Here is a 23552-nt window from a genome sequence, read left to right on the forward strand (position 1 = left end):
TTCATCAGGGTCAAAGTTTTAAAAAATAGATTTTGCTTAGAAGAAATATATCATTAACAGTAAAAAATTTTATAAGAGATTTGCAACTTTGATTTTTGTAGCTTAGTCTGCCAAGGCTTATTGCCATCTTTTAATTATAAGATGCCATGTTTTAATTATAACATTAGAAAATATAGGAAGGGGTTTCATAAAATACTGACTTTTTTTGCGGGGGGAGCTGGGGTTTGAACTCAAAGTCTCATGCTTAATATAGGCAGGCACTCTTACTACTTGAGCTACTAAGGCAGCCCTTTTTCTGTGATTTTTTTTTTTTTCTTTGAGATAGGGTCTCAAGAAGTATTTGCCTGGGCTGGCTTTGAATTTCGATCCTCCTGATCTCTGCCTCCTGAGTAGCTAGGATTACAGGAGTGAGCCACAGGCACCCGGGTTCGGTACAGTTTTTTATAGCAATACTAAGATGTTATTTGCCTTTTTTCATATCTTTTCTCAAGAATTTTTTAGAGGCCACATGACCTGATCTATGATGCGCCTATAGACAGAATGCAGAAGCACATAAGGGAATTTAGCTCTTAGTAATTAAACCATACAATAAAAAGATTTGCAAAAATATTTAACAGTGGTACTCTTCTCACTAAATTTCTTTAAGTTACTTTCCATCAAAATACTAGTTACAGTGCCAGGCACCAGTGGATCATGCCTGTAATCCTAGCTACTCAGGAGGCTGGGATCAGGAGGACTGTGGGTCATAAGTAGCTGGGGAAATAATTCATGAGACCCTGTCTCAAAAAAAATCCATAATGAAAAAGTGATGGTGACAGAGTGGCTCAAGTGATAGAGCGCCTGCCTAGCAGATGTGAGGCCCTTAAGTCAAATCCTCATACTGTCAAAAAAAAAAAAAAAATGACTCCAGTTTGTGTGTCAGTCATTCATTAAAAAACGATATTACATAAAATAGTGGATACCAAGAAGGGACTATTATTACCAACTAGGTACCAACTAAGCCACTTATGTGAAATGGACACATTCTTTTTAAAGGTAAGCATTACCTAGATTAACACAAGAAGAAAACTGTGTATTTATTAGAGAAATTGAATTTACAGTATAAAACCATCTCACAGGGCCTGTTTCATTACAAGGAAACACTAATTTTAACAGGGTTGCTCATAAAGCAGTGACTTTCCAACTTGTTGGTCTTGGAATGTCTTTATGTGTTCTTAAAAATTAGTGAGAATCTGATGGCGAGGCGTGCTGGTAGTCCACCACTCAGGAGGTAGAGATGGGTGGATTGTGGTTTGAGGCTAGCCCAGGAAAAACATCAGTGGTCCGAGGTTGGCCCTGGGCAAAAACTTGAGGCCCTACTTGAAAAATAACTAAAGCAAAAGGGCTGGGGTGTGACTCAGGTGGTAAAGCACCTGCCTAGCAAGTGTGAGGCCCTGAGTTCAAACGCGGCTACTATCAAAAACAAAAACAAAAAATAGAGAATCTCTAGAGTTTTCCTTTTTGTGGGTTATAGCTATCAAGATTTGCCTTATTCCATAGTAGGACTTTAAAAAATATTTATCTATTAGTTCATTTACAAGATAAGAATTAATATAAACAACATTCATATGTAAAATATTTTCAAAAGGAGAAAAATAATTCAAGCCAATGTGAAACACAGCAGCAAATGATAAACATTCTGAATCCACACATTTGTCTTTCAGTACTTTAAAGTTGTAGGTTCCACTTTTCTGTCTGTTCCTTACCTCCCCAAGCATAGCGCTCACTCTGTGCTCTGGTCACCTGCTAAGCTGACTCCCTCCAACTGCCACCCTGATAATCTACTGGGACCTCATCAGACAGTCAAGATGTTCTCTGACATTTACAATATCCAGGAGATGGTGGACAGGCTGTGCCTGGAGGTGCATAGGTGGTCAGTAGGACAGAGGGTAATATTGATGACTTGCTGCTTACTGGTGGAAATAAATGCCTCTGCTGCAGGCCTGCAGTGCTAACTGTAATGGAAAGTGTGGTAATCACTGGTATTGGTACTGTAATGAGCCATCAGTTTTAGGAAACCAGCTTCACAAAAGAGGCCTATAGGAAGTACGTTGAATATTACATGGAATCAGTAAAAGGCAAACATGAAGAACAGAAACCAAAGTAAAACCTTCTATGGTGGAGGCTGTGGGATGAAACAAGCACATCCTTACTTATTTGAAAACTTGTTATCTTTATTGGTGAAAATATGAATCCTGATGGCATGGTTGCTCTGCTGGACTACCGTGAGAATGGTGTGACTCTTTTATATGATTCGCTTTAAGAAATGGAAAATGTTGACAAGTTTGATAATTATTTTGGTTTTGGGTTTTTTTGTGATGCTGGGATTTGAACTCAGGGGTTTTGAGCTTGCTAGGCAGGTGCTCTTCCACTTGATCCATGCTCCTAGCCCAGTTACTTTGGATCTTTCACCTGTCATCATAACTGGCTGCTGCTTGTCATCCACACACCACCAGAGCCTAAAATAATGGAAATGTTGTCATTTTGACCTCTGCATTTATTTTGACTGTGATTTATTTGGAGTAAAGGTATCAGTTGTTAAGAAAAAAACATACCTTGTAGGTTATCTAAACATAAAATACTTTTAATTTAAAAAAAAAATTGCAGTTTCTTTATTTCTGACTTACCTAGTTTCGGACGAGAAGTCTGTACTGATTCTTTTGTCCCTGTTTCTGAATAAGGGACAATTCAGAATTGAATTGTCCTCATACTTGGGGAGGTTTTGTTTTATATATGTGCAGATTAGTATTCGGCTAGAACTATAGCAGGATGCCTGTGCTGATTTCTGGAGTGCTCTCTCCTCTGAGTAGCTTTCTTTACTTCGCTGTACAAATTCTAGTTGACTATGTTTTTTATAAGTAGGTTAGTTTCAGATGATGACTAGATCCAGGAAATGACTATGGGTATAGGTGACTTGGGGATACATGGATAGAATATTGTCAAGTCAAAGAACTTGAAAGTTCTTGGTTTTGGAGGGTTTGGTCTCAGGGATGGGTAAAGAGAAAGACTTAGGTGTGAAAGTTCTCAGTCCATGTAGAGTGTGACTAGGAGACTGGTAGGTCACGACAGTGAGAGGTTGGGTGGTATAGTTCAGCTTCATTAAAGGATCAAAGGATTACTGTATGTGCCTTATAAGAGTTAGGGAGTGATGGTAGCAGGGTGTAAGCAGGATACCTTCTAGCATTATTTGAGATGGCAGCATGGGACGTGGTCTTGAGAAGTGGTCCTGATAATACAAGGTTTCATTCAAAGCAAAGTGGCAAAGCAGATGCTTGGAAGAAAAGACTGAGGATATAGGGGAATTTGGAGCTCCATGCTAATGGCTTCATAAAGACTTGGAAGGGTTGGGTCGAATTCAAAGGGGTGGAACTACTTGGCAATGATGTGGGCATTTGGTTGAACATCACATATTTTCTTTGATGAAATGAAAAATAAGAGTCATGATCAATTTGCCTTTCCCCTTTTTTTGATGTGGTGGTCCAGTGCCCAGAATACTTGGCTAATTTGACACAAGTGAAATCTTCACTTGACTGCAGTTTTGATTTGCTTCACAGGGCTGCAGCTTTTGTTGTTTCTACTGTTTTCAAGAGAAGGCAGTAGAAGACAGAGAACCAGAAATATGAAAGGAGACAGAGAAAAAGTGGTGGTGCTGCCAAATATAAATGTACATGAGAAAACGTGCAATAGATTTATCAATTACAAACCTGGGTTATTTGGTATGTAGATTTGCAGTAGTTCACCTAGACCAATTATTCCTTGAACATTTCTGGCATACCTACCTGGTGCATTTACACCTACAAGTATACTAAGATGCATTTAAGGAATGTACTTAAGATGCCAAGATGCACTTAAGGAATGCAAATTAAGTAGTTGGTTATCCCTATTTAAGATACCTCATTTTAAGGGTTTTAAACCCTTGTTTAAGTCTTTTAAGATAAGCCTGTTTAAGAAGCCTGTTTAAGACTAAATAGGGCTCCCCTTGTTTAATATTGTTGCTAAATTGGTCATCTGCTATTGTTACCCAGTAGGTATTAGTTTTCTGGTATGTACTTAACCAAAACGTTTCTTCTGTTCATTTTTGCTTTGGAAATGTGGGGACCACTGTGCAGAAGTTGATTGAATGTCTTGGTGGTGGTGTGGGATTTTCAGCATGCATTTCTGAACTGGCAGACTGTTTGCTTAATCAAGGTCTTGTTGTTATACTTGCTTAGCCTCATGATGCTGAATGATTAATCATCCTCACTAAATTCAAAATACATTTTTTTCCAGTGCTAGGAATTGAACCTAGGGTCTTACATGTGCTAGGCGAGTGCTCTACTATCGATCTACATCCCCAGCCCTCAAAATACATTTTTAATACCTATAAGTACGGCAACATGTATGCTAAATACCTTGAGAAACCTTAGCAGGTTAATCAGAATTTTTCCAAATGTCTATAGCCCATGGAGACATAGCATATATGTAAATATACCTAAATCATGTAGTTATGATTACTGTGAGACACGGAAAGTAAAAATAATGTATAAGTTTGGGAATTTTAAGTAGGCTCATATTGTACATGTGTCTCATTCTGTCTGCCCACTGAAATCCAAATTGAGTCAGGAGAAGCAAATTTAGGTAGATGCTCTATTTATTTATTTGTATTTATTTTTGGTGGGACTGGGGTTTGAACTCAGGATTTTGCACTTACATAGGAGATGCTCTACCACTTGAGCCATGCCTCTTGCCTATTTTGTTCTGGTTATTTTGGAGATGGAGGGGCAGAGGGTGTCTTGCAGACTGTTTGCCTGGATTGGCCTTGAACTGTGAGCCTCTGGACCTCAGTTTCTCAAGTAATTAGGATTATAGGTATGAGCCTCTGGCACCCAGTTTAGGTAGATGCTTTCTAAAAGAAATCATCTAAAGTTGTTTATAGGTTTAAAGTTTTTGTTTTTTAAATTCATAAACACTTTAAAAAAAATAAAGGCTGTGAAATTAGCCACAAATTACAGTATTAATAAGATGTGGTCCAATTCAAGGCTTAAAATGTTAAGAATGGAAAGCATATCTTTTTTTCTTAATTGATTACTAGAGGACTTTTACATACTTATCTCTGAGAGCAAAGTATGCACAGAATTTACCTAAGCTATAGGAAATATGAGATCTAAATTAATTTATTTGTAACTCCCAGTTCATGGCCTAATCTAATAATTGTGTGAGCTACACACTTTATTTTCTGTATGATTTTTCTCTCTTTTTATAGTATTTATTTTTGAAACCAGGGCCTTGTACTTGCCAAGTAGGTACTCTACCACTTGAACCATGCCAGCCAGCCCTTATTTTTCAGTTATTTTTTCCAATAGGGTCTCGCTTTATGCCTGGGCTGGGTACCATGATCCTCTTATTTAAGCTTCCCGCATAGCTAGGGTGGCAGGTTCACACCATGATACCCAACTTTAGTGGTTGAGATGACTTCTCACTAACTGTTTGCCCTGACTGATTAAACCACCTCCTGGTCTGTGCCTCTTGAGTAGCTAAGATTAAAGATGTGAGCCACAGTGCCCAGTTTACCCTCTCTCTTAAGTGCTGGATGATTTCTTAACTTGGTTCATGAGTCAGTCAGTTTATAGTCCTTGGGTTCTTTGGGGGTTTTTTTGGTTTTTTTTTTTGCTAGAAAGCCAATACTGAATATTTTGTAAAATTTTCAAGTTGTTGTAGAGTCATAAGGAGGTAAATGAATGAAATGAATTAGGAACATTTCTTTGAGTCCAGATATGATTCTTTAACACACATACATGCTGTGTTCTCCCTGAGAAGCCTAACCACGAAGAAAATATAAATAGGCCTAAAAGTGAAACAGTGCAGACTACTGTTTCCTAAGTTGAGTAGATGTGTTTTTCCTCATTTCTGCTAATAAATACAGCTAAAATCTGTGGCTGTTACTTACAAAGCACAACATAAGAAGACTGAAAAATGGAGAGAATGTGGATTATCAAGACCTGAATAATATACTGTAAAAATCCTGGGTTTTCTTATTGCCTCAGATATTCCAGAATTGATATGGAGAAGTTAACAATCCAGAAATGTTGGGTGCAGACAAACAAACAAAAAGCAAGAAAAGCCCATTTTCTTAAGCCAAGGACCAAGGAGGGGGGTAATCCAGCAAGACAGAAAATTTTGGGAAAAAAAACCATTCCACTCTAGCCAAACAACCCAGAAAAAATTACCCTGGTTAGCAAAGGCCAAGTGGGGATCTAGACTCTCTCCATTTTCAACTGTAAGAAGGTAACCTCTCCTACCATAGTGTCAGTGGAGGCAGCATGGGGAGCAGAACCCATTGGCAGGCAGCCTGAACTCCATCTTCACACAACATGAGTTCCTCCCTCTTTCCATTCCCTCTCCCCAAATGCTGTGGATAACAAAAACCTAAGTGAGAAAATGGCATTTCTACCTGACTAGGTAGTTTTCTCCATCAGAGCAGTGTCAAAGGAAGCTTGCTATAACATAGTAGGATATTCAGATAAGCTCCAAAGTTTCCTAACATAATATCCCAAATAGCCAGGTTTCGATAAAAAAAAAATCTAAGAACCAGAAAAATCTCAACTTGAATTTAAAAAAACAATACATGTTGGCAGTGATATAACACAGATGTTAGAATTAATCAGGTAGGGATTTTTAAAGCAGCCATGAAGACAATGTTTCAACAAGCAATTATGAATATGCTTGAAACAAATGGAAACAATGGAAATTCTCAACAGAGTAAGTCTCAGCAAATAAGTAAAAGATATAAAGCAGAATCTTGGAAATATTAGAAGTGAAAAATACGGTAACCCACATTAAAAACTCTGGACAAAACTTTAACAAAACTGACAAAGATAATTTAGCAATATCAGGCATGATACAGACCCTGCAGATATCAAAAGGATAACAAAAGCAAATTAATATCTTTGTCACACTAACTTTTCAGAAAGCACAAGCTACTGCAGCTCAATCCGTGTAATTGGAATAGTGCTACAACTGTTAGGGAAATTTAACTTCTAATTTTAAAATAAAAATGGGCCATGAGCCCTGTGGGCATGGTGGTGCATGACTGTAATTACCAGTACTTGGGAGGCTGACCCAGGAGGGTTGTTAGTTAAGGCCAGTCTGGACTACTTAGCAATTTCAAGCCCAGTCTGGGCTTTGTAGCATGACAATGCCATTGCCCCCACTCCCCCCAGCCAAAAAAAAAAAAATTTACGGTATTTCTGTAGTTTGTGCCAGGATATATAAGGTGAAATAATTCCTAATTCATATTTTGATACCAAAACCAGACAAAGCCAATACAAAAAGAGAAAACCTCAAGCCTGTATTCTTGACAAGTGTACATGGGAAAAATTATTAATAAGTTTAATTCAAAAATACATACATAGAATTATATACTAGGAACAAGTGGGCTAAGTATGTAAGGTTGAATTAGGTAAATTTTTATCAATACAATCCATCAATGTAACAATATTAACATAATGAAAAATAATCATGATCATATCATTGTCACAGAAGCATTTGATACAGTTCCATACCAGTTTTTATTAACTTTTAGGAAAGTAGAAATGGGGAACTTACTTGATTAGATGATGAGTAGTTAATATACCTGATGAAAGACTGATTGCTTTTCCCCCATGATAGGAAACAAGGTAGCAAAAATGTCCACTTGTCCACTCAAGTGGAGTTCTAGCTAGCATAATGGGGAGGGAATGGCATGCATATTGGAAAGTGAGAACTGAAACTCTTCTTTTTTGACTATGACTTGATCACCTATGTACAAAATACCATGTAATCTACATGATAGTGAATTCAGCAGCATCACAGAATACATGACTAACATAAAAAAGTCAGCCATATTTCTCTATACTACCAATGAATTTTTGGAAACTGAAATTAAAAATAAAACAATACTTTAGATTGCTTTAAAAACTTAGCTAAAATCTAAACAAAACATATAGGTCTTGCATGCTGAGAACAGTAATCTTCTGATTAGTGAGAGACATAGTGTTATATTCATAGATTTTAGATATCTATATTCTTGAATAAGTTTTAACAAAATCCCTGTCAAAATACTAGCAAGATTTTTCTCTGCTCCCACAATTCCATCCCTAGTTCCTGGCAAGAACTATTTATTCTCCATTTCTATAATTTTGTCATTTTAAGAATGTTATGTAAATGGAATCATACTGTATGAGACTTGGAAATTGGGGTTTTTTTCTTTTTAACTGAGCATAATGTCTTTAAGATCTTTCCAAATGTTGCATATATCACATTCCTTTTTATTGCTAAGTAGGGTTCCATGACATGGATGCACCACAGATGTCCCAAAGACCTAACTATTAGGGAAACTTCTTTTACTTCCTTTGAATCTATACTTATTTCAAAACAAAGTCTTTTTTTTTTTAATGCCAGCTAAAGCATCAAGTAAAAAATTTTCAGATAAAAAAACTAAATTAAGGCACAGGATCTCTGGGAATTTTTCTAATATTTGACTAGCTTTTATCCAGAGGCTATTTGCTAAAACATGGAAAAATGTACTTTCCTTTGTCTCAGGGAGCATTGAGGAAGTAGAATAAGTAGAAGTAAGAGGGTCTTTCTGAGAGGAAGAGTTTGACTGGTCTTCCTCTTCCCTTTAAAGCTGACACTCAGAAGACTCAGAAACCCAAGCTGATTATATATTAAAGCCTTGTTATAATGAAATGGCTAGACAACCAAAGGCAAAGATCTTTGTCATGTCTAGAGAAGGAGGACAGATTTACCTTCAAAGATGTCAGAGGACATCAAAATGTTATCTTAAGTAAAAAGGAAACACAATCTGGAGTTATGTGCCAAAGAAAAAAAATCAGGAAATCTATATAAAAACTAAGTGTTTGCGATTAGGAAATCTTCACTAAAGGTCTGAAAAATGTACTCTGGGCAGGAGGAAATTGATTCTTAGGTGAAAGACCTAAGATTAAAAAAGTGTAAGCACAAAAAGTGAAGAATATATCTTAGTACATCTAAACGATGATTTTTATAAGATAGAAATCATGTTTCATAGGTTTTTTTAAAAATAGAATTAATGTGTATACCAGTGATAGCATATAAGACAGAAGACAAATGAACAGAGTTAGTATTCTAAGGTACTTGTTGGTGAAGAGAGTTGGGCTTTGCACTTGCAAAACAGGCACTCTACCACTTGAGCCATACCTCCTGTTTTAGTATCCTTTTATATGTTTCACATCTGCAACATCTGTGGTCATGCCCCTTTATTCATCATTCATTTTGATTTTTTTTTGTGCTATTTCACATGCACCAAATTTAACTATACTGTGCTAATGGTAATCTTTGTGGTTTGTTGAGACTATTCAGTTATTGAGCATAGTAGAAGTTCATCAGTCTTTTGATGATAAAACACACAACATTTGCCATTTGTGTACATTTGCAGTATTGTGCATCCATCACTAGTATTAATAATTCCAAAGCATTTTCTTGACCTCAAAAGGAAACCCTGTGCCTATTAAGTAGTCACTCTCCATTCCCCCCTATTTCAGACCACCAACCACTGGTCTTTTTGTCTCTATAGATTTGCCTGTCTGTGTATGTCATATAAACGGAATCATACAGTATGTGTCTGTTTGACTTAATACACTGTCCTTGAAGTTCATCTGTATTGTAGCATGTGTCAGTACTTCATTTCTGATTAATGTATCACAGGTGGTTTATCCATTCTTTAGTCAGTGGTCCTTTGGGTTGTTTCTACCGTTTGGCAGTGGTGAATAGTGCTGATTTTTATTTGAGAATCTGTTTTCAGTTTTAAGTATATATTCAAGACTGGAGTGTTTTCTACAGCAGTTACACCATCTTACATTCCTGCCAGTGATGTACAAGAACACTGATTTCTCCATATCCTAGCCAATTCGTATTTTTGTGTGTTTGTTTTTTTAAGCTATCCTAGCAGATACAAAGTTGTGCCTTGGGATTTTGATTGGCATTTATCCAGTAGTTAATGATTGAACATCTTTTCATATATTTACTGCCATTTTTATATCTTCTTTGGAGGATTTTTTTTTTGCCATTATAAATTAGGTTGTTTATCTTTTTGTTGTAAGGTTTCTTTCTTTATATATTCGAGATATATTTGTTAGATATATGAGTTGCAAAGATTTTTACCTATTCTATGGGTTATATTATCACTTCTTTTGATACACAAAAGTTTTAATTTTGGTAAAGTCCAGCTTGTCTCTGTTTTTTTCTTGTATTACACTTTTTAAAAATGAAAAAAACTAAAATTTATCTGGATTTGAACCATAAGTTATAAGCAGAAAACTATTGAAAGTGATACCTGAGATTAAATTAGTGAAAAATATTAAGATTTGTGGAATCTTAATATCTAAGAAAACATTGCCAAATTCAAGGTTAACAAAACTTACCCCTTCTAAGAGCTTTCTAGTTTTAGCTTTTATGTTTAGGTCTTTGATCCGTTTTTCAGTTCATTTTGAACATGGGTCAGCAGGGCCTAATTTATTCTTTTTCATGTGGACGTCTAGTTGTCCTAAGCCATTTGTTGAAGAGACAGTTCTTTTCCTGTTGAATTGTCTTGGTACCCTTGTCAAAAACCAACTGACCATTGATAATAATGGATTTATTTCTGGACTTGTCGGTTCAGTTCCATTGATCTAGGTTGGCAGCCTTATGCCAGAATCATACTGATTTTGATTCCTGTAATTGTATAATAAGCTTTAAAATCAGAAGGAGCCCTCCTTTGCTTTTCTTATACTCAACTTCTGGGCTTGCTTGTCCCTCTACTTTATTTGTCCCTTTACATTAATTTGTGTTCTCATTTCCATTATTTTTTTCTTTCATTATATTCCTTGGGTTTATTTCATTACTCTTTCTAACTTGTTTAGCTTGACATTAGCTGTTTGACATTTTGTTTCTTTTTTTAAGTATGCATTTTATGAGTATACTTTTTTTTTCAAAATACTGCATAACTGGATCCCACAAGTATTAATATTTTTCATTAATTTATTTCCAGATGTTACTTTTAGTAGTTTTCTGTTTATAATTTATGGTTCAAATTCAGATCTATTTTAGTGTTTAGTAATTTTTAAAAGCTTATTGCACAATTTTTAAAAAATTTATTTATATATTTTGGTGCCAGGGATCAAATGTTTCACATAGATTTGTAAATTTGATAACCCAGTGTTTCTTTCTCGTGTCTGTATAGTTTTCTTATAAAGTTAAGAGGCTTGCCCTTTTGCTGCAAAGACATAAAATGCAAAAAATGAAACATTGTGACATTAGAACAAGGACAGGAAATGGACAATGGAAAGAATAGATTGCCCAGACCACTCATTCTGTGTCTATGAATACTTGCTATATGACAGAATAGCATTGCAGACTCCTAAGAGAGATGTGTGCTAGTCCTCATTAATGGTGCCCACATAATTAGATGTACATATGAAAAAAATTAAATTAGATGCTTTCCTCACACTAAAGATATCAGTTCCAGATTGAATAAAGCTTTTTGTGTGAAAGTAACAACTATAAAGCTTTTAAATAATGAACTAAGAGCAAAGTTTCCATGATTTGGGGAAGAGAAGGATTTTTAATAAGACTCAAAGTACTGACCTTGAAGGAAGGGATTGATCATTTCAGCTATGTTGTTTGAGAACTTCTGTGTGTCAGAATGTTACAAGCTAGTAGTTGGCTTGAGTCCCAGATAGGCATTGTGGATAGGCAAAGATAAGCTCCTCCAGTTATTCTGGGCCCTTGGTAGGTTTTTGCAATCCTCTGCTAGCAACAGTAATGGATGACAGTGAGCAGCAGCAAGTAGTGTCCTTTAGTGTTGCAGCTTTTGTGTGGGTGCTGGAACCCTTATTCCTACAGCACTCTCACATTTTGGCTCTCATGCCACAGATGTTGGGTTCTGCTGCATTTGACACTTAGTGGTAAGTGATAACAGTTCCTATACCCCAGAGGTCTGACACTGGACTGCTTGACAATGTCAGCAGCAGCAAGGGCTCTCACTCCTGGATAATTAGGCCTGAAGAGCCTGACAGCATTGATGGCATCAAAAGCTCCTGTGCCTTGGGGATTAGGAACAGGGCACATCTTCATTGGTGGCAAGCGTTAACAGCTCTCTTGTACCACTATTCTGCTGCAACTGGCACCACTGGCTCCAGTTGACCCTTAAGGGTCAGTTTTGCTCCTGCTGCCATAGCCAGCCCAGTTGGCCACCATCAGCTTTGATGGCCCTCCTGCTGTTGCCAGCTCCCACTGGTTGTAGGCACCCATATTGGCTCTGTTACTGCTCTTGCTGGGATGAATCCAGCCACTCCCACCACTGTTTTTGTTTCCACCACCACTTTTTTTTTGTGTGTGTGGTGCTAGAGCAATTGCTCTATTAATAATGAAGTAGGCAAGAAAGATCACTCAAGAGAAACCTTTATTGGACCTACTGTTGCAACATGAAGGGCAGCACAGGACTATCCCCTGGCTGACTCACCAAGTGAGCAGAACATCCCTCTTTTATAGTCAGAAATGGGGCGTGGCAAGGATATTTGCACTAATCATGGCACAGTCCCTGTCAGCAGTCATAGCAGCCCCTTACATAAATGTAGAACTAGATTTGTACCAGACATAGGTCTTCTGTTGGACCACCAGGGGAAGTGCTCCCTCTATGGCCTGGGTACAAATGCTGGAGGGTTATCTAGAGTTTGCCAAGGCTTGTGATGGCAAAAAGTCTGGCAAGGCTGTTTGCTAGGACAGTACCTTCAGGAGTGGGAGTTGAGCTTTGGCAGCAAGCAGCTGTGGTTGTCATGTAGCTTCCTCAAAGTGTTCCTGGCATGTCCAAAGCATCTGGTGCTGACATGAGGGCAGTCTGGCTGCCTGCGACTGATGGTCTTTTGCTCAAGGCAGTTGTGGCACCAGAGAAGGGTTTAACAGCTGTTAATTAGGAAGTAAATCCTCCTAACCCCCAACATCATGGCTTATTTAAAGGAAAAATAAACATTAGAAGGGGTGCTCACAATAATGGTTTATTAGTACGTTAGTAGTATTTAACAGTACTCTTAAAAAGCTTAGATCTTGCTCCAAATCACCAGGGAGCTTCTATTTCAAGAAAAGTTGGTAAGGGAAGTGAGACAGAAAGCCTTCAACTGTTACAAATCAGCTGCTTGGGTTCCTTCTGTTCTACCCTGATAGATATTGTAGGTAGGCAAGGAGAAGCTCCTCCCCCTATTCCAGGCACTCCGTGGATATTTATAATCCTTACCAAGCACCAGCACAAGGTTCCCTCCAATATCACAATTCCCCTGTCTTGGGGGGCTAGGGTCTGGGGCAGTTAACAAAGGAAGTGGTGGCACAGGCTCCATTCTTTGGTGATTGGGGCTTAGGGCAATCTGGTATGGTGGCTTGGCTTCTGTGTCTTGGGTCTCAGGGTGATTGACAGGTAGAGTGGCTGTGGGCATTTGGGCCTTTGAGTGCTTTACTGCCCTCTTTTGGGGCAAGTGTTAACAGCTCTTATGCTCTGGGGTTTGGGTCTGAGAGTGTTTGACAGCCCCTGGTGGTGGCAAGTGTTACAGCCATTGCTTTCTGGGGTTTGGGTCCCAGAGCATTTGACAGCCTGTGATGGGGGCAAGTGTTAGAGCTCTTGACCAGGGTTCATAGTTTCTTCTGACTCTTCACAATCTTCTGACTTTCTTCAGCCTCAGCTCTCTACTTCTGTTGAGAGTTGTACTGTTGTCCCTCGTTGCCTCCATCACTTCTTTCTGTCACTTTTACCTTGGTCATTGTCACTTCCATTTCTGCCACAACTTCTCTGTCACTAACACCACCACTGCCAGCCTCTTGGTCTGTCTTCATTGACACAGGCAGGCCTGATGGCCATGATTAGCCCAATGCCACCCCTACTGTCATCAGAGCTGCTTGTCAGCTCCACTGCTGCTTTTGCCAGGATGGTTCTGCCTTCACCACAGCTTTCCTCATCTGCCACTGCTTTTTCTTCTTCGTGTTCCCAGCTCAGCTGCTTTACTAATGGTGAAAATAAAGTAGACAGGGGAGACCAATGGAGAGAGGTCTTCATTGGATGTACTGTTGCAACACTAGGGGGCAGCAGAGGAGGTGGGTCCTGGTTCACCAAGTGAGTAGAATGCTCTGCTTTTATATAGTCAGAAAGAGAATATGACCAAGGATATCTGAACCAATCATGCAAATGAAAGATTTTGTTGGCATCAGTCATGGTACAGTCCCTGTCACCACTCAAAGTATCACCTTATGCAAATGAAGGACTATGTTTGAACCAATCAGAGGTCTTTTGCTGGGCTAGGAGGTGAAGAAAGTGCTCCTCCTCTGGCCAGGGTAGAAATGGCTGCAGGATCTTCTAGAGTGCACTGATGCTTGTGGTGGCAAAAGTCCAGTGCAAGCTGCTTGCTGGGTTAGTGCCTTCTAGAGCTGGAATTGTACTTTGTGTTCAAAGCAGTCTGGCTATCTGACCAGCAGTCCTTCATTCAACACAGCCAGGGCCTCAGGGAAGAGTAACTGAGGAGTCAAACCTTCTCAGCCCCAATGTCTTAGCACATTTAAAGGAAAAAAAAAAAAAACAAAAAAACACAAGAGTTGCTTGCAGTAAAGGCTTTTCATTGACTCTTAACAGTGCTTTAACAGTTTTTAATAGTGTTCTAACAACTTAACTCCCTCCTGCCCACTGTCCTCCAAGAAGATGGTCCCTGCCATCTGTTTTACAACTAGTGGAAAGTATTTGCAACATGTAAATGAAAAAAGCCTGTTATCAAGAATATGTAGAGAACGTTAACAAAGCAACTAGAAACAGACTTTTAAAAGAGGAAAACTGAGAGGTAAGTTGACAGGAAAAATGTCAAATCTCATTAATATGTAGAGAAGTACAAATTAAAACTAAGTAGGATATTACTGTACTACTCTAAAGTCACAGTTGGTGTCCAAGAGTTGGTGTTACCACTTTGGAAACTCATTTTCTGTTAACAAAGTTGAACATGTGCTTTTCTGTGTTCTAGTAGTTCACCTCCTAGGCAGTCTGGAAAATCTGGTAAATAGTCTAGAAAGGCATAAGCAAGTTTTATTGGAGACATCTGTCAGTATGATCATAACAGCACTTCTCATAGCCCCAAATTAGAAACAACCTAAATATCCCTAAACAGTAGAATAGATAAATAAGTTGCATTATATTCATATAGTGAGATACTGTTGATGGCAAATGGTGTTTTGAGAAGACCTTGGTTCTTGTGTTCCAGCATGGAAGAATCCAAGCAGAACATGTGGGTGTAAATGGGGTTTATTAAAAGTGAGGAAAGGAAATACAAGGGGATCATGGTGGGCACAGGTGGAGTCTGCCGGCAGAGAGAACGTGCTTTTCTTTTTCAGATGCTTTAAAAAACTACACTAACCCATGGGGAGGGCAGACCCAGGAGATTCCCACCCAATAATGAATGAGTGGGGAGGGGCATGGGTAGTTCTCAGCCAGGTGCTAGTGGTCTGGGCCATCCCCAGGCAACCTACTTGAGCCTCAAACTTTTCCTACTTCTAGCCTGCCTCAGTACTATTCCGTAAGAATAATTAATGAGCTACAGTTACACATACAGGTCGTCAGAGTTATAAAATCAAGTGAAAGAAGCATACCACAGAAAGGATATGTACACTATGGTTTCTTTAATGTGAAGTTCAGTAAAGAGGCAAAGCTGGAAAATACCACGGGATCAGTACCTAGATCATAAAACTATAAGGAAAAGCAAAGCAATAATTTTCAGAAACCTCAAGAATGAATGTTTGGCTCAATAATATCACTACCCTTCCTGGAGCATACACTGGAATTTCTTCTATTTTAGCTTCTTCCTCATTGCCCTGAATAGCCAATTGTTTCACAAATCCTATCAATTCTCTTCAGTATTCCTGAAGTCTTTCATTATTTCCACTGACCTGTCCAAGCTTATTTGACTTGCTTACAGTTTTCCATGGTATGTAGTACAAAAATTAGTTCGTCCTACCCTTATAGCTGTTTTCCAGCAGGATCGGTCCTGAAACCTGGATGCCCAGCAAAGCAGACAGTTTATTCTCTCTCTCTCGCTCTCTCTCTGTCTCTTTTTTCTGCTGGGTTTGCTCTGTTACTTTTCCTCTCAAAATTCACTTCCTTAACCAAGTTCTACCCTCCTCCCTCTCCTACAGTGTATCTTAGAAAGAAAGATACATGAGCCAAAATTACCTGTTTTTCAAGCTGCAGAGATTTCTGTAGCATTGCATTTGTATCTTTTTCTGACACTTGTACTTCCTTGCCTTAAAATAGGCATAAGGATTTTATTTCTACCTAATTTCTCTGATGCTTGGGGTTTCTCTGTTGCTAAGTTTCATCTTTGTTGGTTCTTCTGCCTGCAACACACCATGAGAATTAATGGGAAAAATACGAACAACATATTTTATTTTCTTCTAGTTTTTTTTTTTTTTTGGTGTGGGTAGGATTAATAAAAATCATTAAATTTCGAGGTAGGAGCAATCTTACAGTGATTTTTTTCCAGGAACATGATTTTATTGGTGAGAAAAATATAGCTCCAAAATTTAAGTAAATGCCACAATGATCATAGTGCTCAAGTAATTTGTAGTTTCTGAAATTTTCAAGCTTCACTTTCTGACTTTCAGAAGCAGTGGCATTTGGGTACTTTGAAGAGTCTTGATTTGTTTACCAGATTTTTAAGTTTTCTGCATTTCTGTAAGACTCTGCTTCTTGGGTTTGTTTTCTGCCCTGTAGGGAGCAAGGCCAAGGTGAGCTGGGGGTTGCCATAGCCCTCACTGTGTGAAAGTCCCTAAGGAGAAAGGGTTAGGGCCTCTTTTTCTTTATTTAGACCCATAGAAACTCAGTCTGTGAGTCCCATTTCCCTGTTCTCACCAGCAGCTGACTGCTGTCTTGTTTTACTGCCTCCTGCTGTTCTTCAGACCTTCTTGGTTGGTAGGAAGTCTTAATTTCCTGAAATGTCTTTTACACAGTTACATATGGTCTACTGGTTATATGGTTTTAAGAAAAATACCATAAGGAGGGGTGTTTTATCTTCAGTTTAGCTTTCCATGGAATCTGAATTTCCCCTAATACCTTCTTAGTTCTCTGCTGTCTTTTATGGATAATAATTTATTGTCACCAATAACATATACCTTATTACTGTTTTTAAGGACATTTTTCTAATAGAATTAAATTCATTTTTTATCTTACCCACTAGATGGCTCACTCACACCAGTTTGCCTGTTTTGCCTGTGGTTTCTGTTCTCTGAGCGCTGCTTGCTTTTAAATGATCTGGATGATCAACTAGTTGAATAGTTGCATATCCTAAAGGTAGAAAACTCCAGAGTATTGATTGCTTTTGACAATTGATTTTTTTAAAGAGAGCTTGATAATAGAAAGATGTTCACTTACAAACTAGAGCAGTCAGTCATACTGTCTGACAGATAACCATAGGGTGATAGCAAATTGTACAACTGCTTCATCTAGAAAGACTATTTGCACCTAATAGTCTAGGCATAATGTTTATGTATATTTTAGTATTTGTGCCAATAACAATAAATTATTTCCATCAGTTTGAAAATAGAGCATGATTTAAAGGAAGATGGTAAGTTATTAATGTAAAAATATACAAATTATTAACAGTATTGCAACTGGATAACAATGTCTTCATAAAATTCACTTATTTCTCTTTATGTTTAAGGGTCTTTGAAACCTGAAAACAGGAAGTATGGCTGCCCAGTTTTCTTAAGAAAACAAAAGTGAAATAAAGTAAAATAATTTTTGAAATGTCATTTAAGAGGGTTACTTATGTCTGTGGTAACTTTTTTCTTGCTTTGTAGTCTTTGGCCTTTTTCACAGTATCAGAAAAGTTAACAAATATATTCAAAATTTTTGAGGTTGAGGTTGTACCATCACAGTGATTAAAACAAAATAATTAGAATTGTTGACTCAACCACTGATGTCATTTTGTGTCATCAGATTTAAGATAATGTCATCTTCCCATGACTGAGTAAATTTATACCCCTTATGCCACCTTATAAATTATTCTACACATTGATTAGATACACTGACATTTTTACATATTATCAGGTGTTAACAATTTATTGCCATGTTATATATTGTTGTCTTATATGAAAATCCCAAAACGTTGACAATTCTTGATAACCAAGATAATGGTAAACTAAAACAATTTTTTTGGTCTGGGTTGGAGGGGGTAAGAGGGACAATACTGGGAACCTAACCTAAGGCCTTGCCCATGCTAAGGCAAGCACACTACCACTTGAGCCATGGCCCCAGCCTTTTTGTTTTTATTTGATTTCTGAAAAAGTGTCCTGTGCTGCTACCTTTGTCCCAGCTAGTTTCAATTTTGAGATCTTCCTGTCTCTACCTCTTAAGTAGCTGGGATTGTAGGCCTGCACCAGCATACCTAGCTTAAATTTAGAGATTCTTACTCCATCTTTTGAGGGAAATGTAAGATTATTTATTTCTCTGTAAAGAATCTTTGACAATGGTGTGTTTTAAAATACATTGAATTCCTACCCATTTTATTATTGATAGCTATGTAACCTGAATGATATTTTAGATGTAAGGAAGGAACTTTCAGTTGTCAAGGAAATGAGCATGTTTAATAAGTTACGATAGTGATGTGACAATTAGATTACAATTATCTTTGTTGAATCAACTTCATTTAAACCTTAATTACACAATATCATTTAGTCACTTCTTGATTTAATAGTGAGCATGTGTAGTCATTTAATAGCTAGCATGTTGTACTTCACAGATTGCAGAAGGTCCTTGGTAAGTAAAATCTACAGAAAAAATTAAAGGCAAAAATTCTTTTAGAATTCAACCTGTATAGATTTTTTCTTTTTTGAGCTTGAAGTGACCATGAATGTCCTCATGTAATAAGAAAACCCTAGTTATATTTACAGACTAGCCTGCTGTAACTTTTTGTTGACAGTGAGGTAGGTTTTTAGAATGGGAATATTTTTCTATATATATTTTAAGACCCTGTGTTTTGTAAATACCACTGGTTTGCTGTTACTGTATTGCAGCACACATTCCTGTATGTGTACACATAAATTTCACAAATATTTATTCTTACCACATGAGCTACATCTTGATATTCCTTTTCTATTTTATTTTTAAAAAATAAAACGGGGCTGGGGTGTATGGCTCAGTATACTTGCCTAGTATGCACCAGGCCGTGGGTTCAATATCCAGCATTAAATAAATTAAATTAAATTAAAATCCACCAAATTGATTTCATGCTCTTATCAGTAGTTTGGAAAACAGTGCCATATAGGACTGAAAAGTAAATACTTTATCCTAAGCATTTGTAATGGACTATTCTGAAACTGGGTTTTGAATAGCTTTATTGCAGTTTATTAGCAGGCTTAAAAACCAAACGACAAAATTGTCTTTGCTTACTTATCCTCAGTGCTTCTGTAGTCACCAAATGTTATTTTACTTTTGTATTTTGGACTTGAATATTTAATTAAATGATTGGAAGGTGTTAGACCAAAAACCATTTGAAGTAAATTTAATACTGATAAAGGGAAATTTAATACTGATTAAGATACCATGGTTTTCTGTGTAACCTTAAAATGAAGACTATTTTAGTTAATAGACAATAAATTTCAGTTTAATTGTGTTTAAAGGATGTACCTAACTGGTACATGGCATTAGTCCTTGGAGATGAAAACATCCTAAATATGAAAAGTCTATGCAAATATAATTTTTATAAGTAACTGCAAATATTATAAAATGTATGTGTGAATGCTAATAGTTCAGGTGCTTCATTTTCATTAAATTCCTTCATGTGTTTTATCTTTGCCTAACCAAGAAACTTGACTTTACTTGGTTGACAAAAAAGTTTAGTTACATGTTTAGCTAACTTTTAATACAATATGAAAGATAGTGTCATGCGGACTATAGATAAAATTTAATGAAAAGTACCATTTCCTGGCCTTAAAAAATGGTTTATATTTGAACACTTGGAGATGGTGGAGAAAGCCATTTCACATTACGGTATGAGAGTCATAAAGGTAGAAATGTTGATGTCTTCAAGAAATTTAAAAAATAGTCAATTGGAGGGACTTTGCTTTAGAGGGAGGTGCTAACATCTGTTGAAATCAACACCTACTTGTTATAGGAGATAATAAGATGGATTTGAATAGGGCAAAAATTGACAGGGAGAATAGTTAAGAAATGGTTTTAGAGAAGAAATGAGCTTTGAAGTAGGGCAGTATCTATGGAAATAGAAAAGGCAGTTTACCAAGATCTTAGAGTAGAACCAACACTATTTGATTACTGATTAGATTAATTCACTCAAAAATATTTTAGTATCTGCTCTGCAATTCTGGGAACACAACTGTGAACAAATCATGCTCTTTGTCCTGGCATAGGTTTTAGTCCAATGGAGGAGCTCAAACATTTTCATTTCAGGGTACTTCATACGCTACACGGAGGAAAGCCAATTGTGCCCTGAGAGTGAGCCCACTGATTATTTACTGAACTTGAAGCCTCACAGAAAAGTAGGCTTGATCAGGGAAAGTGAGTGGGGAGAAGTGTGTTAAGACAAAACCAAGCCAAACCAACCTGTATTGTCTTGAAAGTGAGAGAGATTGTGGTATATTTAAAGGATTTCACTGTGGCTAGCTCCTGGAATTGAAGAGGGAGGAGAATCTGGTAAGAGAGAAGGCTGAGGCCAAATCATCTAGAGCCCTGGAATCCCTAATGAAGACTTGAACAGAATGAACCCAAGTATGATTTAAAGTAATGGAGAGTCAGGATCAAATTTGCATGTTATAAAGATTACTTTAATTAAGAGGGTGTTAGTTACAAGAAATTTAAACAAAATGCAAAAGTGATCTAGAAAAGCTCAGCATACTCAAGGGTAGGAAGTACAGCTGGACTTCAAAGGTTTGGAGCCAGACATGGTTATCAGTAAATATGAGGTGCTCTTCCACTGTCCTGCACCACATGGGTTTTGTCTTTATTTTTGTCTGTGTCTTTTTCATTGTTCTTCCGTTGTTTACTGGCTTCTTTGCTTTTCTGACAACAAAACTAACCCACACCCTTGGAGTTACTCTCCCATTTCCAGATTCCCTGGAGAGATTCTGGTTGACTTCTTAGGTCAGTTTTCTACCCTGTATCTATGGTTAGGAGAGTGGGACCACATAGAATAAATATAACTGCTTCCAACCCTCCTCCCCCCATAATTAAGAAGGTATAGGGAGTTGTGAACTGGGCAGATTTCTCAGAAAGGATGAACTTTTAGAAGATCATTCTGGCTTCAAAATGGATTGGGAGCAGAGGGAATAGAGGCAGGGCCCTTTCAGAAAATACAGTAATCCAGGCAGCAGGTAATGTTGGCCTGAGTTCCAGTGATGAATAAGAAAACAATGAATTTTTGATAGAGAAAGATTGATACTCCACATCTGTGTGACAGGTTGTGTGCAGGAGCATGAAAAGACAAGGATAATGTCTGTATTTCTGGCTTGAGTAACCGATGGAATGATGGTAGCAGTTCCTGAGATGGACGAATACAGGAAAAGCCAATTTGATGGGCATTGAGGGAAATGAAGGATTTATTTTTGTACATGCAGTTGGAGGTAGCTTTGAGACATCTAAGAGATGTCTGATAGACCCTTGAATTATGTGTACCTTGAGTAGGGAGAAAAGCTCAGTAGTAGAAAATGTTTGAAATTCTTCAGTTTTAGGTGATAACTGAAGCCATGTGGGTGGATGAAATTTCCTGGGGAATATATAACAAGAGAAGAGGGCCAAGAGAGCCCTGAAGAGAATCCTCTTTGAGGGCTGGTGAAGGGAAAGAAGCCAGCAATGGAGACTGGGAAGGAACAGGAAGAGATGATGGGGAAAAAAAAAAAAGTCAATGTAGTATACAGTGGTTTTAGTAATCCAAAGAAAGAGTGTTATAGGTAGCATCTGGTGCTGTTGAGCAGCAAGAGAAAGAGGAAAGTTTTGTTGGGTTTTGGAGCAAGGAGCTTGATGATGACGTTGGAGCATCAGTTCAATGGAAATGGTGGAAACAGGTCTTCGGATTCTGGGAGGAAAACAGATCCATGTAGCAAGTCTAAACAGTGTTTAAGCAGTTTTACTGTGAGAGGAGGAGAGTGGGGCCAAGGGCTAGAAATAGTGATGATAGGGATGTAAGATTTTTAAGTGTATGTGTTTTAAAAAATTAGCAGGAGAAAATGTGGTACAGCTGAGCAAGATCTGGAGAGTTATTCAGATCACTGTTGCATTGTAATGGTGAAGAATAAAGCAAAAACTGGTGGATAGAAAATGGCCTTGTGAATGGAAGTTGAGGTACTTTCTGACTTCTGTTTTTTGTAGAAAGAGGTTGGGGCTATCTTGTAAGCAAGGTAGGATTGAAGAGTTAAGGTGCAGTGGGACTATTTGAAATAGTAGCTATGAAAATTAGAGATGATAGTTTACTAGGAAATTTTTTTCCCACCAAACAAAAACCAAATTTATTCAGCAGAGATTTTAATTAAGAAATTCTATACATCAGGACCACCACGGTTTCACATACTGTGTTGTAAAGTGTATGATCAATAGCTACATCTGGAAGATGAACAGGCCATTGAATCTTCAAAAAATTGGTTTAGCTATCTTAAAGTTTGTGGGGGGAGGGCACCTTATTAAAGCACCGTCAGGTTTCACAAGGTTAAAGCCAGAGGTTTCTCTGGAGAGTCATATTTTTTAAAAGGTTTCAGTCACTCATAAAGAGCTGGCAAGTGAGGAGCCTCTGAGGCCACCACACAGGGCTTTCCACCCAACCTTGTATATACCAGAAATAAGGAAGGCAGGTTGGAGGACAGGAGATTGTTTATGACTTTCTGAGAAAGCTGGTGGCAAGGCCAAGAGTGATCCAGCAGAAGGAGGAGTTCTGGAAAGAGGAAAGCACAGAAAAGCAGATAACTGTCCCCACATTTACTAGGAAGTTTAAGATAATTTGCCTGGCTTAGACTGGAGGCCTTGAATTTAAAATGCAGCACCAATATGCTGTTTTAGTGTTTGTCCTCAAAAGGAGGAGTCATCTAATTTGGACCATGCTGTGCTAGATTTCAGGTTGGTGTGTTGGGAGAGCAGGGCAGGGATATTGATGTAATGGTGATCTAACTAATAGACCATGGAATTTCGACTGAGGAAGGATATCAGTTTAAAAAAAGAGAGGACTAAAGGGAAAGGACTAATAGGATCACTCACTGTGATCCTAAAATGAGTGACAATAAAGGAAAATAAACCAGAAGCTTCTTTGATTTCCAATCATTTCAGTGATTTCCAATCATTACTGGAAATTGATATTGCTGCTAAAGGAAATAAACATGGAAGAAAGAGCAGGTTAGTTCTAGGAGGAAGAAAACGTGGGTTTTCACTATTTCAAGTTTAAGTACCTATGAAGCATTTATACTGAGATGGCCAAGAGAACATACAGAAGAGAGGTCAGGGCAAGAAACAAAATTGGAAGATC

The 23552-nt window shown here is 37.7% G+C and overlaps 1 protein-coding gene and 1 pseudogene across 3 annotated transcripts in view; both read left to right on the forward strand.

Moving 5' to 3' along the window:
* Mapk8 (mitogen-activated protein kinase 8) overlaps nucleotides 1-23552 on the forward strand; it is a 91240-nt gene that overhangs the window by 13636 nt on the left and 54052 nt on the right. The gene's annotated exons all lie outside the window — the stretch shown is intronic.
* LOC109686745 (translationally-controlled tumor protein-like) lies at nucleotides 1798-21673 on the forward strand (annotated as a pseudogene).

The sequence above is a fragment of the Castor canadensis genome, chromosome 7 (genome assembly GCF_047511655.1).
Source record: "Castor canadensis chromosome 7, mCasCan1.hap1v2, whole genome shotgun sequence".
Lineage (NCBI taxonomy): Eukaryota > Metazoa > Chordata > Mammalia > Rodentia > Castoridae > Castor > Castor canadensis.